Source organism: Anser cygnoides, chromosome 13, assembly GCF_040182565.1.
Source record: "Anser cygnoides isolate HZ-2024a breed goose chromosome 13, Taihu_goose_T2T_genome, whole genome shotgun sequence".
Classification (NCBI taxonomy): domain Eukaryota; kingdom Metazoa; phylum Chordata; class Aves; order Anseriformes; family Anatidae; genus Anser; species Anser cygnoides.
In genome coordinates, this window is record NC_089885.1 from 18,223,927 (window position 1) to 18,239,404 (window position 15,478).

The 15,478-nt window shown below is 36.5% G+C and overlaps 1 non-coding gene across 1 annotated transcript; it reads right to left on the reverse strand.

The window, feature by feature from the left end:
- Window positions 1–385: 385 nt before the first annotated feature.
- Window positions 386–492, reverse strand: LOC125184962 (U6 spliceosomal RNA). Its single transcript, XR_007169677.2, has one exon. It is a non-coding gene; the product is annotated as a U6 spliceosomal RNA (small nuclear RNA).
- Between the last annotated feature and the right edge of the window lie 14,986 nt (window positions 493–15,478).

A 15,478-nucleotide genomic window follows, 5' to 3' on the forward strand; every position in this document is an offset into this window, starting at 1 on the left:
ACTTCCCTGGGCAGCCTATTCCAATGCCTAACAAATCTTTTGGTAAAGAAGTTCTTCCTAATATCCAACCTAAACCTCCCCTGGTGCAACTTTAGCTCATTCCCCCTCATCCTGTCACCAGGCACTTGGGAGAATAGACCAATTCCCACCTCACTAAAGCCTCCTTTAAGGTACCTATAGAGAGCGATAAGGTTGCCCCTGAGCCTTCTCTTCTCCAGGCTGAACAATCTCAGCTCCCTCAGCTGCTCCTTGTAAGACTTGTTCTCTAGACCCCTGACCAGTTTCGTTGCCCTTCTCTGGACTTGCTCAAGCACCTCGATGTCCTTGTAGTGAGGGGCCCAAAACTGAACACAGTACTCGAGGTGCGGCCTCACCAGAGATGGAAAAAAATATGGAACACTTCACGAATTTGCATGTCATCCTTGCGTAGTGGCCATGCTAATCCTGTCTGTATTGTTCCAATTTTAGTATATGTGCTGCTGAAGTGAGCATGATGAGCCAGCAGAATAATACTTGGCACCGAGCCTAGTGTCACTGGCAGGTGTTTGGGTTTTTTGACCTTGGGTCAATTTACATGAGACCAAGCCTGTTTACAACAGACGTGAATAGCTTTTTCCACCAGCATAAGAGGGGTTTAGGTTGGGGGTTGGCTTCATTGATAGAGCTTTAAACAAGGTATGAAGGGGGGTAGGGGTGGAACCGGGGTCAGTAGAAAGGAACCTGAATGTAATGTGCCAGTTCTTGTGGGTGAGGAATGTGCTAGCAAGACCTTGCAGACTTGTATCTTGGTGAACGATTAGGATGACACAACATTTTTGCAGGAAGGACACAAGGGTTGGTGAGAGGTTGGTTAGTATGGAAACACCTGAGTATTAGATACCGAATATCAAGAGGGTATTAGGGCTTCCCCCTCCCAGGAGCTGGCCCAGCTGAGGTGGATTTACACTAATGCATGCAGTATGCGTAACAAACATCTTTATCAACAACATAGACAACGGAGTTGAGTGCAGCCTCAGCAAGTTTGCAGATGACACCAAGCTGAGCGGTGCAGTTGATACAATAGAGGGAAGGGACGCCATCCAGAGGGACCTGGACAGGCCGGAGAAGTGGGCCCATGGCAACCTAATGAGGTTCAACAAGGCCAAGTGCAAGGTGTTGCACTTGGGTCTAGGGCAGTCCCAGGTATTTATAGAGTGGGAGAAGACCTTGAGAGCAGCCCTGCGGAGAAGGACTTGGGGGTCCTGACGGATGAGAAGCTGGACATGAGCCAGCAGTGTGCGCTTGCAGCCCAGAAGGCTAACCATGTCCTGGGCTGCATTAAAAAAGGGGTGGCCAGCAGGGAGAGGGAGGTGATTGTCCCCCTCTACTCTGCTCTTGTGAGACCCCACCTGGAATACTGTGTGCAGGCGTGGGGCCCCCAGCACAAGAAGGATGTGGACCTCTTGGAACGGGTCCAGAGGAGGGCCACTAAGATGATCAGAGGGCTGGAGCACCTCTCCTTTGAAGAAAGGTTGAGGGAACTGGGCTTGTTTAGCATGGAAAAGAGAAGGCTCTGGGGAGACCTCACTGTGGCCTTCCAGTCCTTGAAGGGAGCGTATGAACAGGAGGGGGAACACCTGTTTACATGTGTTGATAGTGATAGGACAATGGGGAATGGTTTTAAACTAACAGGGGAGATTTAGGTTAGAAATTAGGAGAAAGTTTTTTCACTCTGAGGGTGGTGAGGAGCTGGAACAGGTTGCCCAGAGAGGTTGTGGATGCCCCATCCCTGGAGGCTTTCAAGGCCAGGCTGGATGTGGCTCTGGGCAGCCTGCTCTAGTGGTTGGCAACCCTGCCCAGAGCAGGGGGGTTGAAACCAGATAATCTTTAAGGTCCTTTTCAACCCAGGCCATTCTATGATTGATTCTATGAGTCTAAATACTGTATTGTAATGTAAGATGTGAATTCATAACCTACTTACCTTGTCTTTACAACATGTTATGAGTAATATATATTTTGGCATACATATATTAATCGTAAAAGGAAGCTTTTAGCATCTGTTTAAATACCTTTCAACAATTTTGTGGATTTTCCCTTATGTAGCCAGATGTTTTTTGGGGTACATTTTCTCCAGATTTACAACTAGTTCAGTAAAGTTGTCAAGATCAGCAGTTCTGAAACAGCTGTCATTATACTTGTAATGGAATTTGCTGAAACATTCTCATATATCAGGTATAATAGTAATCTTCATGATTTGAAAATTTAATATTTTAAAGCAGTATATTATTAGGTCACACATTATTTAAACCACTAAAATTTACTGTATTCTTGCATTTCCTACCACTACTATTTGGTTCTTGAATAGTATAGCTTCTGCTTGCAAGCAGAACAAAATCCTTGCTCTGCAACGTCGTGAACTTGACTGTTTCTCCTTTGCATTCGGAGTTCACCAAAAGTCTTTATTCTGTTACGGAAACTTCAGAATTTCATTTTAAAAAAGGGAGAAAATAGTGACTGATTACAGAAACTATATGTCGTGGTTTTGTTTTGTTTTTCAAAAAATGTCTCCAGCAAGAGAAAAGACAATGATCTGACTATTCGGTTTGGTGTATAACTATTCTATTTATGGTTTTGCCCCAGATGTAGTTTGTGACTTAAGAAAAATGCTCAATATTTTATTCACGGAATACTTACTACCTTGTTGTGCCTTGACGTATGATTATGTTTCTACAGTCAAACTATTCAGAAACTATTACTTATCAGGGGAAAAAAAATAGAAGTACAAGGGGTTCCTGTAACTTGGTTTTCCATACTGAAAATGATGGTTAAACTTAGTTTCTGACGTTGAAACCTCATAGCAATGTATTAATTTCAAAGAGGTTTGGTTTGCTTCAACTTGTCCTGTTCTTCAGACCTTTCTGCTCTATGTATGTCTCTTCATCTTTTAGAGATCTTAGAACATATCTTGACTTATTCCATGGTCTCAGTTTTTCCGGACTCCAGATAACTGCAGAGAAGCCCTGCCTGCTTGTCTGATTTCCCACTCCTCAAGAATAAAGAAGCAATAAATCTGGCTTTTTGGTCCTCAAATAGAATTTTGTACAAATTGAAATGTTTTCAAGTTTGATTTTCTGATTTAAGATATTTTAAGATATTATTTCAAGGCCCTTTTTCTACCCACCTTTGATAATACTGCTGCTGAAGATGAGCATGTGAATTTATGAAATGTCTTAATGATGGTGATGAGAATTAAAAATTAATATTTTACTGTATGGTATGAAATAATAAGGTACATTAATTGAAGGTGTTCAAGAGATTAAGATGAAAACTCGATTCGAACCATAAAATGTTTTTAAATAGTTCATATAAGGCAAAAAAATTTGTTACCAAGGTAAACATTTTGAGATGGAAACTGCTGTTTACAACTCAACAAAGTATTCAGCAAAACTGGTACCGTTTAAATGAAGTATTTATTGTATTGGTAGAATAAGATAAAAATTGGTAAACCGTTGTTTATATTTCAGTAGGTGCTGTGCTGTGATGAGATGAACATAACAACTTTCATCTGTACTAGCAGTACTCTATATAACCACCATTTCATATTATTTTTAAGCGTATGTGTTCTGTGGATCCATTCAAGAAGCTAGGCAATGCACACATTTTCATCCAGCTACTTCAGTGTTAGCAGTCTTTTTGCCTGCTGTGAGGAATGTTAAGTCCAAGTAAATGTTCAACTGTAGACAAATTAGGCATAGATCCTAACAATTAAGAACTTTTTATTTTTCTCATCTCACTTCATAATGTAAAAATTCTTCCAAAAGAGATTAATGTTAAGTCTTGATAATGACCTTGAGTCCTTACTCATGCCAACAGCCCACTGTCTCCAAATCCTCTTTCCTCGTTAACAGAGAATGATGAGGTACCTCATTTCCTACTGCTATTTCAGTGACTGTGACTACACCTTGCTTCTTGATTATCCCACTGCTGTGGATAGCCACACAGTTTCACAGGATGGGGTTCAAAATTAGAGTCCCCAGTAAGTGTATATGTTTCCAGACAGATGAATATGTTTCTTAGAATGTCCATTGAGCTATTATTCTGTAAAAGATTTGTTTATCATGGTTTATCTACTCTGGTTTCTTAAATCACCCATATTAAATTAAAAAAAAAAAAAAAGTGGGCACCAACTATGACTGTAATTGATCTAGTTATTATTTTACGTCTTTAATTAGCAGACAAGAAACAGAAACAGGGACACAACTGTAGTTTTTAAATTGCTAAAAAAATGGGATTATTACTATAATTCCTGATGAGGCAGCACTTAAATACCTTTGGACTGTATGTAGTATTACTACTATTCTGACTGTAGCTTTTGACTTAATACTAGTACAGAATGCTTTATGGGTTCCAAAGCAATCTTTCTCTGAATAATAAATCACTGCTCTTTTAGTGCCAGCTCTGACCTTTTGTGATTGAAATTGTAACACATCATCATAAAATAATGTCAATGCAAGAGAGAATCATCACCATGAAGAGTGATTCTACACATGGATCCTTAAAGAGTTAGGTGGCTCTGATCATAATTACTCTTCAGTTACAAAAGGGTAACACTGGCCTGACAAACTGTTAAAACAAAACAAAACCAAAAAAAAAAAAAAAAAAGCAATACACTGCTCTAGAATAAAACAGTACTTTAAAGAGTTCAACTTCTGGAAATTTTTCAGGAATCAAAGTTGGTGAGCACATGCAGTGGTGAACATTCTCAAAGGTAAACCCAGGAGCTTCTCTACAAAGACAGTCTGCTGTCAATAATATTAGTCTATATAATATTTAAATGACTTTCTTGAATATTGAATGGACATTCTTTAAAGATACTGGTGGTTTTCAGATCAGACTGCTCTGAAAGCTCTCCACTGCTTTACTCACGTCTAATTTATATGTTAAAAAAAAAAAAAGTGTTGTGTAAAAAATAATTGATTTCATTTTCCCCTCATTTCTATCTGCAAAACTTTTAGATTTGCACATACCTCTATCCATTTTGAACAGGTGCAAGGTTGAACAGGAAGAAGTTCTTTGGAGAGGTTTTCTTGACATGCAATAGTTTGTTCTGTTCTTCATGTAGTCAGTTGGCTTATGGCTTTTCTACAAATTAGTGAAAGTGTACTTGTTCCATTTTATTACAAATTCCAGATAATTAAGTAGTTGTCCTTGAAGGGGAAAAAAAGAAAAGAAAAAGTCAAATCTGTACATATCTGTGTCAGATTCCTCAAACTTGTTCTATTACATTTCCATTTGCACTTCCACTAGTGTGTGCATACATATATACATAGGCATATTATATATAGTATGGAGAGCGAGAGAAATAGAATATGAATCTCTGAGAGGTGTATGGAAGCTAGAGTGTTATTTTCTCAAGCAAAAATACTGTAATATTTCTACCTTCTGTCCATGTGTGTTTACTTACTAGTAATTTTTGGCATTTAAAACACATTCAGTTGATTCTCTCTGAAATTTCATAGCACCACGTTGCACAAATTTATATATGTGATCTGTATAAAAGAAATTTATGACTAATAGAACTTGTATATACGAGTTATGAAAAGAAGTACAGTGAAATTTTTCCTTTCCTTTTTTCCCCATTCTCTCATGTCATCCTTTTACTTAACCTTTTTTATTTAATCCCACTTTAGTCATAATTGCAGGTTCTCTACTCCAGTCATTTAGCATCATTCAATTTTTGTATGATCTTAATATATTACACCATTGGAAGGTAATCTTACAAAAGTTTCAAATGTTATCCATGCTTCTTCTACTTGCATTATAACACAAGAATAAAAATTTTCACCAAGGAAACGGTAGACTTCAGAGACAATTTATTCTTTTAAATCAGACCAAAGTTTAATTTAGATTAAAATCCTGGAAGACATAATTCCTCACAAAGTCAGTAACGTTCTCCTCATTACCTGGTAATGATAGTCTAATTCTATCAAAAGGAAATTTTAATAATACAGCTGCATGTCTGAAACTTCGCAATTTAGAATGAAGATGACACTATCCAAAAGCTTAAGAAAACACATTAACTGAAGCTAGAATAAATCACCAATGAAGAAAATTGTCATTTTCTCAGCTAATATTTCACAATTCTAGCCTCATCCCAATAAAGCTTTTACATTTTTAGGTAGTGGCATATAAGTAATCAGAATGTCCAATCCCACAGAAAGGGCGGAAGAGGTCACATTTAGAAGCTTCTAATTTTTTTCCTTGTTTTCTTTTTATCTGTCAAGTATAATTCTTTTTTATGTTGTTGTTTTGTTTTGTTCTTCCAGTGTAGCTTTCCCATATTAATTATTACCATATTAATTTCTGTGTTACTGAGACAAGAAGTGCTGACTCCTGGAGATGGAGCACACGTGCAAAATTTGCATACTGTCCAAAGCAATGTGTCTTGCAGCTTACTGCAATCAGTTGGTGACTTCTGATTAAACTACATAAATATGATCCCGGTTCACCTCCTACTGCAGAGTAGTCATCAGTGGCAACAGTTCATAAGAGCTTTTCTGTGAATTCAAAATCAAATTATGTACTGAATGATGGGCAAGATTGCTGACAGTCTTTACAAGTTTTGCTGCATTCCCTTGCCAAGTATGAAGATGTCAAAAGTCAGATTGTACTGCAGTGATGAAATGTGATTATAGTGAGCGCTGCTCAAATCAACGTTTTTATACAACTTCAGGAGGATGTGAACCTGCTGCATTATAACACCAACATAAAAGAATCACATCAAATAACAGAAGTGCCGAGATACACAGATGACAAAAGGCCAGGACTGTAACATTTCTGGAGAATAATTATGTAAAACCACCATAGTTATAAATGCAGGTGTTGAAAAACGTACTAAGAGGGCGTGTTTTTTTTTTGCTTGAAATATGGGAATACTTAACAATGGAATCCAAAATTTAGTCTTGTGAATTTACAGCTCAAAGATAACTGAATTTCAAAATGTTCGTCTTGCGTTTCTGTGTATTAACTTATGCTATTAACTGCATTCATAGGGTAAAAAAATTTCAGCCTTACTAAAAAAAAAAAAAAATTGTCACTGTCCTTTAAATTTTAAATCACTCTTAGAAAAACAGGGAAATCTATTAAACTTTTAAGCTTAAGACTATAGATATCAGGATTTTTTTTCTTTTCCTGTCAAAGAGTGGTCAGGCACTGGAATGGCCTGCCCAGGGGGGTGGTGGAGACACCGTCCCTGGCGGTGTTCAAGAAACGCCTGGACAAGGTGCTACGAGTTATGATTTAATAGCTCAGTGGGTAGTGTTGGTGACAGGAGAATGGTTGGACTAGATGATCTTGTAGGTCATTTCCAACTTTGTGTTTCTAAGATTCTGTGAAAGTAGTGTACGTTTTTTAACATTTTCCCTTTTATTATTATTTCATGTTTCTTAAAAGCAAAATATAGCAAGGAAGTTCCTGTTCCTATATGCTTTTTGATTGTTCTTCCATACACTGAGTTAATATGAAAACGGCTGAAAGTTAACATTTCATTTAACATCCTTTTAGTAAAGAAAATAAATTTTGTGATTCATTTTACAGGCCCTTAATAGTGTTACATACATTGGCTATAGCTCAGAGTCAGATCTGAGTTTTCTTCAAAACCACAGAAATTTATCCTTAGAATTTAACCCATTATAAGTACTGATATTCATCCTAAGGCCTGAGTTTTCATCTTAATTTCATCTGATGCCTTGCTAGCAAAGTTAAATGTAAAAGCCTACCAAGTCATTTGATATTTTCCTTAAGCAGTTATTCTGACTATATCAGCCTAAACTATGTTTTTATTTGTTTGTTTTTTTCCATTAATGAGGTCTTTATCCACTTCCACCCCCTGTGTGATTTAAACAAGACACAGCTGAAGGAACTTTTAAAGTTACTATACAAGGTCTATTTCTTCACAAAGACAAATGCCATATAGTTTGGACACTGTTGACAGACAGTGCAAGTTCCTAGAATATTTACTTTAGTTACCCAAAGCTAATTAACAGAGCTAGTTAACAAATCATTTATAGGCTAAAATATCAAGCTATGGAAATAATTTGTTGTATAATCCCAAGTAGCAAGAGATAAATTAAGCTAATTCAAACAGTGACCTGGGAAGAGGCTCAGTTCTCAATCTCACCATGAATCGCAGAATCACAGAAGGGTTAAGTTGGAAAGGGACCTCTGGAGGTCATCTGGTCCAGCTGCCCTGCTCAAGCAGGTTGCTCAGGACCATGTCCAGACAGCTTGTAAATATCTCTAAGGAGGCAGACTGCATGATCCCTTTGCGCATCAGTCACCTCACAGTGAGGAAGTGTTTCCTGATGGTCAGATGAAACCTCCCATATTTCAGTTTGTCTCTTGTCCTGTCACTGGGCACCACTTAAAAGAGCCTGGCTCCATCATCTGCACCTTCATTCAGGTGTTTATATTCATTGATAAGATCTGCCTCTGAGCCTTTTCTCCTGTGAGGGAAGGCCAAAAGAGCTGGGAGTCTTCAGCAGAAAGAAGAGATGCTTCAGTCCCTTGATAATCTTTGTGGCCCTCTGTGTGGTACGGGGGAGCCCAGAACAGGACACAGTACTCCAGGTGTAGCCTCACCAGTGCTAAGGCAGGAAAGTTGTGCTTTCCATTTCTCAAGCAAAAGAGAACTAACATGTTAATAACTTAAAAACTGTGACTTACTTAAAACTGTGGAAGTGAAATTAGGATTGTGCTATTTTTTTCTGGTAAAACTGGGACATATTTTTTCCACAGTGTTATAGGTATCTGAGACAGTTGGAATAAGTAGTGTTAACCAAGGGGACAGTAGAGATGATGATCACGGGGAAAGTAATCACAGAGATTTCCAAACATCCTTGATTAGTAGAGGGCAAATACGTTTTAAAGGACATAAATCTAAGAGGAAATTGGTGTGAAATGGAAATCTGCCGTAGTAGCAATAGGTTTGGAAAATCAACTTTGGATTTATTATAGTTAAAAACCCTAAGGCTGTCTGCCTAACACACATATGATATGAAGAAACTTAACAGATGTTTTACTAAGGGACTAGAATATAAATCAGTTTAGGAGCATTAATCTGTGCAGAGCTCAGTTTAGTAATTTCTGAAGAAAAACTTCTGAATTAGAGGAGCTAAAGAAGTATGATTTCCCACTCGTCCCACTGTGAATTACTTAAGGTTTTGTACTATAAACACTTTAGGGAGCAAGCTATCTTAACTAACATTAAATTGGTGTGGCGATAGCATTGATTCAGCACATTCTTACTGGATACAACTGCATTTTTGTAAACATCTCTTCTACTTTCTCCATGATTTGTTTAGCCAACTGTTTTGTTGTTGTTGTTGTTGTTTGTTGTTGGGTTTGTTTTTGTTTGTTTTTGTGTTGTGTTTTTTCTTTTCTATGAATAGGAAGAACAGAAAATATTTCATTTTAAAGCAGTTAATGGCATCAGTAATGGTTACTCTTCAGTGCTTACTAAACCATTATGTTCACAATGCCACAAGTGAAATTTGGCAGGTTTGCAATTAAATATTAACCATCCTAAATACTCTGCTTCATAAAATTATAGTAAAACTATGAAAATACTATGAAAAAGCAACAATGCATTTTTTGTCTCTCACACCTCAGCCCGGAATCCTAGCTGTTCCCCATGTACACTGTGATTCCTTCTCTGATTATATACTTCCAACAAAACGATTATAAGAATCACTCTGTCCTCAGCACTTAGAATCCAGATGTATTACCAGAATTTGCAGTTGCATCTGTTATATTTTGAGGCCTGATATTACTTTTAGTATCATCTCCAAGTGACTTTACTGCCCTTTTCATCCACAGTTGGGAACAGAAGATTATTAATCATCAGTTCAATGTCTCTTCCTTTTAATTCAAACTAGCTTATCTTTCTTAAATTGATCTTGTAAACTAGTATATAAATAGCAATGTTTGTGTTTTTATATTGCTGTCAGAGATGTATGTTAATTCCATAAAATGAATAGTTTTTGTTTAATTAATTTATTATTTTTTTTTAATTTTTAGAAAATGTTTGGATGAGAAAAATCAGTAGCATATATTTCTGGGTTTTAGTTTTTGTTTGTTTGTTTTTATTTGCTTTGAATTGCGTATTGAGTGCAGTATGCTGGACAAAATTCAGAATCATTCACTGAATCATTCTGAGGTGTAGTAACAGTAGAAATGGGAGATTAATGGATAAAATAATATACATTATACACTTTTGCTTAAGGGTGCAATGACATGAAGAAAGGTTAAGATGGAAGAATCTAAATGAAAATGCTTAAGTTCTGCCGCTTCCTGGTAAAGAATGCCAACAGAATGATAAAAGCTTTCTTTCTGTAAGGATCGTGTGTATTTCTATCCTGTCTAAAATGCGTTTTTCAATTTTACTTGAATACTAATTTTTTTCTATAGTTTACATTTAGGAAGAGCCCTTAAAATGAAAAAAAAAAAAATCTTTTTTTTTTTTTTTTCCACCTCTCTTGAGATTAGAATTGGAATCTCTTACTTTGGCTCTTTCTGTTTCTTTTTTGTTGTTGTTTTTGTTTGTTTTTATTATGTTGGTCTTAGATGTTAAGTTGTTGGTCATAACATGTTAAGCTTAGATTTAATATTCTTCGGAGCAGGAACAAAATTTCAGACATCCCATGTCCACGGCTGGTTGGCAGTTCTTTTCTTCATCATATTGGATAAATTATAATATCAGCATACCTGGCCTATAGATATTCGTTACTAATGACTAAACTGTTCTCATTTGTTCAGTTTGTAGAAAGGTGTTTGTTATAAATATATATATATATAAACATGATAAACAGTTATGAAATTAAGGCAGAGTTTTAAGTTTTAAAAGATCTGAATAGGTGGAAGACTCATAACAGCATCCTATGAAGACTAGTAGATTCTATGACTAGAATCAGAAAAATCTAGGTTGGAGTTGATCTTGGTTTGGTTTGACTGTTGGCTCTGACCTTCTGTTGAAAGGTTATTCCTGTAAAACTAAGGCTGGAATATTTCCAGCAGGGGAGATTCCCATGTTGATGTTTCTTGTTTCTTGCAATGAAGAATTGTTTTCTTATTTCCAGATGGATATTTTTGCTAAAGCGTTTTGAGCCCATTGCCTCTTGTCCCATCAGCATGCATCCTTGTGAAGAGTAGGTCTGTCATTTCTATAATTACCTTTTAGGTTCTGGAAGGCTATGATTCCCAAGCCTTCTCTTCTCTTGGATGAACAAAACAAATTCTTCCTTCCTTCACATGTCTTCAAACATCTGATCGTCTTGTTGGGTCTCTAATGTACCTTTTCTGGTTTTTATAATCTCTTTGGAACTGGGGGATCAAAACCGCATGCAACATTCCATATCCCATCTGTGGCCTAACAATTATTGAATGGAGTGGAATAATCACACCCCATGATCTTCTGAGGGCTGTTTTCTTTCTGATGCTAATGAAGATCCTGTTGACAGTTATGGCTGGCAGGGCATTTTTTGAGCTTCTGGTCATCTTGCTATTCACCAGGACTCCTAGGTCATTTTCAGCAGCATTTCCAACTAGGTATGGATATTTACCTGGACTGCGAATCATACTCAGAGGCACAGGGTTAGGTCATCACACGGAATATAGTATATCTAGGTGTCAGAACACATTTCGATAAATGCAAAATGTGAAAGAAAGTCCTCAGGAGATACTGAAGAGCTTCATACAGAAAATGAACCACAGCATTGTTGTGAAGATTGGGAGGAACTGAAACTATTTCCAGTTCACTTGAATGCATCAGTTACTGACGCATTGGAAAAAAATAGTCTCCTTCCTCATGTTCCTGAAAAAATCCCATTATTTTTCACCCAGTCAGAAAAATATAGCAATTTAAACTCAAATGATGTCAGCCATCCCATTGTTCATCCACAAAAAGAACAAATTTTAAAACCAGAATCTCAACAGTAGTGGCCTCGTACTTTATCAGATTGTAAGAGGTACCTTCAGCCTGCCTTAGGAGAAATAAAATTGGTCTCTCACTGAAGAAAATCTGTTTATCTTTGTAAACACATCTCAAGGTTTTTATTGAAATAACCGATACATTTCATAATGTTTTATATATATAGTCTCCTTTGCTTAGACTTGATTATTAATACTAGATACCAATAGAGTGTTTGTAGAAATTTTAAATCACTAGTCAAATAAAATGAAGATTTATTTATATACTCTATTTATACCCTACTGTATGTAACCTTCAAACAATAATCAATTCTCCTAGGACTATGGATCCTGAGTCTACCACTCAAAGGTCAAAAGTAAGAAAAATTGATCATCTGTTGTATACTTGTATATCAAGATATATAGTCTTTCTTCAACATGACTCTCATTAACATTTCTAGAATAACATTCTTTTAATAGAGTTTTGTCAACTGAAGTCTGATGTCCTAACTTTTTTCCCCAGAATTATAGCAAAATTTTAAGAGTACAGTTTGGAATTACAGCAAACTATTTTTACTGTGAGAGGAGCCTGTTAGTTACAGACAGAGAAATCAACTATTATGTCATTTAGAAGTTTTTACAATTAAAAGTTTTATTCCTAGAGGAACTGAAAGACAATTAAATGAAATGCTAACAACAAATTAAATGCTTTATAGGTCAGTCATCCCATTAGGTCTCTTTAGGGAAGCTGTTCTCATATAAAGCATGCCATAACCTATTTGCATAATGATTCTATCTTAACTGTGCCTTCTGCTCTTTTATGGTGTGTTGTTTATCCTAGTGCATGGCTGATATAGTAGAATTGCTAAGAAAGTAAAAGCTGCTATTTATGGCAGACAAAACATTGCACCATTCAAATATATTATGCAGGACAGTACCCAAACTGCAAATATGATTTAACACAGACACATTCTACTCCCCCCATTGCAACAGCCTAATTGTTTGAATTATATACTGTTACCGTCATTATTATTATAAGATTACACACACAAACCCAACTCCAGCTAGAGCATGTGAAAGAAAATATAAGGTTTCTGAAGACGGTACTAATGGTTGGAGCTTGTTTGAAAGAGCAAAGCCCTTTCCATAGCAGAAGAAACCCTACTTCTGAGAAATGCTCATCTCAGGTACACACTGACACATTTTTTCAAATTTTTTTAAGTAAAGAAGTTTCATAGAATGAGTCTTGGTTTCTGGCTTTGCATTATAGGGTAGTTATTTTTTATCTTTGTGCACAGAAAGTGATGTAGCTAAAGATCTTCTTGGTGTGTAGCCAGAAAGCTCTTCTTGTTTGTTTTGTTTTAAGCTATATTGTTTACAAATGTGTTTTTTTTTTGGTCCTCCTGTACTAAAGAACTTTAAACAAGTTTCTATTAGTAGCATATGAACTCATAACAGTGTCGTTTTACTTGGCTATCTGTAGGGAGCTGCTATTTTCCTGGAAACCCAGTTTAGTCACTGTGGCTTACATAACCTCAACAAATGAATAAGGAGTCTGGAAGTACAAGGTGTCTTTTCTTCTCTGTCTAAACAGGGCTTCTCAGATCTTAACAATATTGGTTGCATTTTTAAGGTGCTGGCTGCATATTTTGCAGCTGTAATGGGTCTTTCAGTGATAGAGCAATGGGATCAGAAGTCCCTAGTTGCACACGCAACTTCTTGTACTGAAGCAGTTAACTTCAGAGTCAGTCATTTTTTAGTTCTAGTGCAAGGCAAGAGAATTCAAGAACAGGGCAGAACCACCTCTATTGGTGGTAGATAACTGTTAGACAGGATTACTTTGTCATCAAGCCATACATCAATCATAGCAAACTTTTGTACAAGCTGTGCCCATGTTACCGATTGCATTGCAGCAGCACAACTTACAGTTAGGTTTCTAAAGATGTTCAGTTCATTAAACTATCTGACTTATTCTTGAAACACCACTCCTTTTCTGTTTAGAAACTTTAAAAGAGTGATTAAGTTTTCAAAAAGGCAAGGTACTCAGCAGTTCACAATAGCTTCAAAAATAGATAATAAAAAATAACAATTTAAAAGAAGCTTTACCCAAGAGAAATCTCTGTTAAGAAAGAAGGTTTTAATTCTTACCTTCTTAATATTTCAAGCATCATGCATAGCCATTTTGGTCTTGTGTTTATGCAGTAATGAAATCTAGACTGTTAAGAAGCGTAGTCATTGCAAACTTAGTTTTACGCATTATTCTGGCATGTGCTGCAAACTACTTTTGCCTCAAGTGTCTCGGTCCTGTGGTTGGTAATACTCAAACACATCACTGTTGCATAGCTGCCCTTGATCCTGTGCCTGGAACACCACTGACCACATGATTCAACTGATCCTACAGACTTTATTAATGAGGAATTTGGATTTTTCTTTTCAGGTCAGTTTCTTCATAAATGTGATCCTCTCCTATTACTGGCATGAAATCTTACTGCTTTCTTCCAGAGCGTCTTGAGAGTATGTCACCCTCAGTACAGCCAAGCATAAGTTAGTATCAGTTCCAGTCAGAAAACTTCAAGACTGGATGCAGAAGTGTCAACCAGCCAGTATCTTTGTTGCAATTAGCTAAAACACAGTTCTTACTATGTTATCTGCCTGAGTGTTAGCAGGATTTAGGCTTTTTTCTGTACAAAGACTCTGGAAGTTGAGAATTACTTTATACCATTTCATAAATTATTCCCTTCCAACTAAATGTGTATTCCTCAGGATGAATATGACACTAAATGTCATGTAAATGAATTAAGCAATTTTCTCCAGAGACCTGAAATAACTTCCTTCTGTTACTAAGGAATTTCAAGCAACATCCTCTAGTGGACGTTTGCAAATTAAAAAGATCACTTCTGCTGTTCTGGTGTCTCACACCTTCTTCCTCTCAGCGTATATCCACCATCTACCTTTCCTCTTCATAATGTGCAAATGTTTGTCACAGCTTAAACTTTAAAAAAAAAAAAAAATAAAAAAAATCACGACTGTTGGTAGAATTGAAGAAATTATCTCTGGAGAATAAGGTTAGTGTATATATTTAATGTGAAATGAGTAGTGATTCAACCTCATGCAGACAATGAACTTCCCTGACCAGACGTGCTTTGTATAATCCTTGCCTGACATTATACTTGAGTGCACCGCTTTTGCAAAAGGCAGCAAGATTGCTGCTATTTACCCCTGTGCTGTTAAATACTTAGGTGTCCATGTTGAATTATTTCATGCTTTGAAACATAGTACTACTACTGTTTGCTGTGAATATATTATTTTGAGACCTTCATCTTTGAGTAATTTCTCTGTGTGGAAAAGGAAGATTGTGTATAAATTGTTTCCAGCATTATTTTTGGAATAAGTATATATCCAAAGGAAATTTCTAGTCATGGCTGTAGCTACTACAGAGCTCAATTTTCTTTTCCTGCAATTCTCTTCAAGTTGAGTGCATCAGAAAAATAAGGCTTCCCTTATTTCTTTACAGATAGAATATCTGTACGAAACC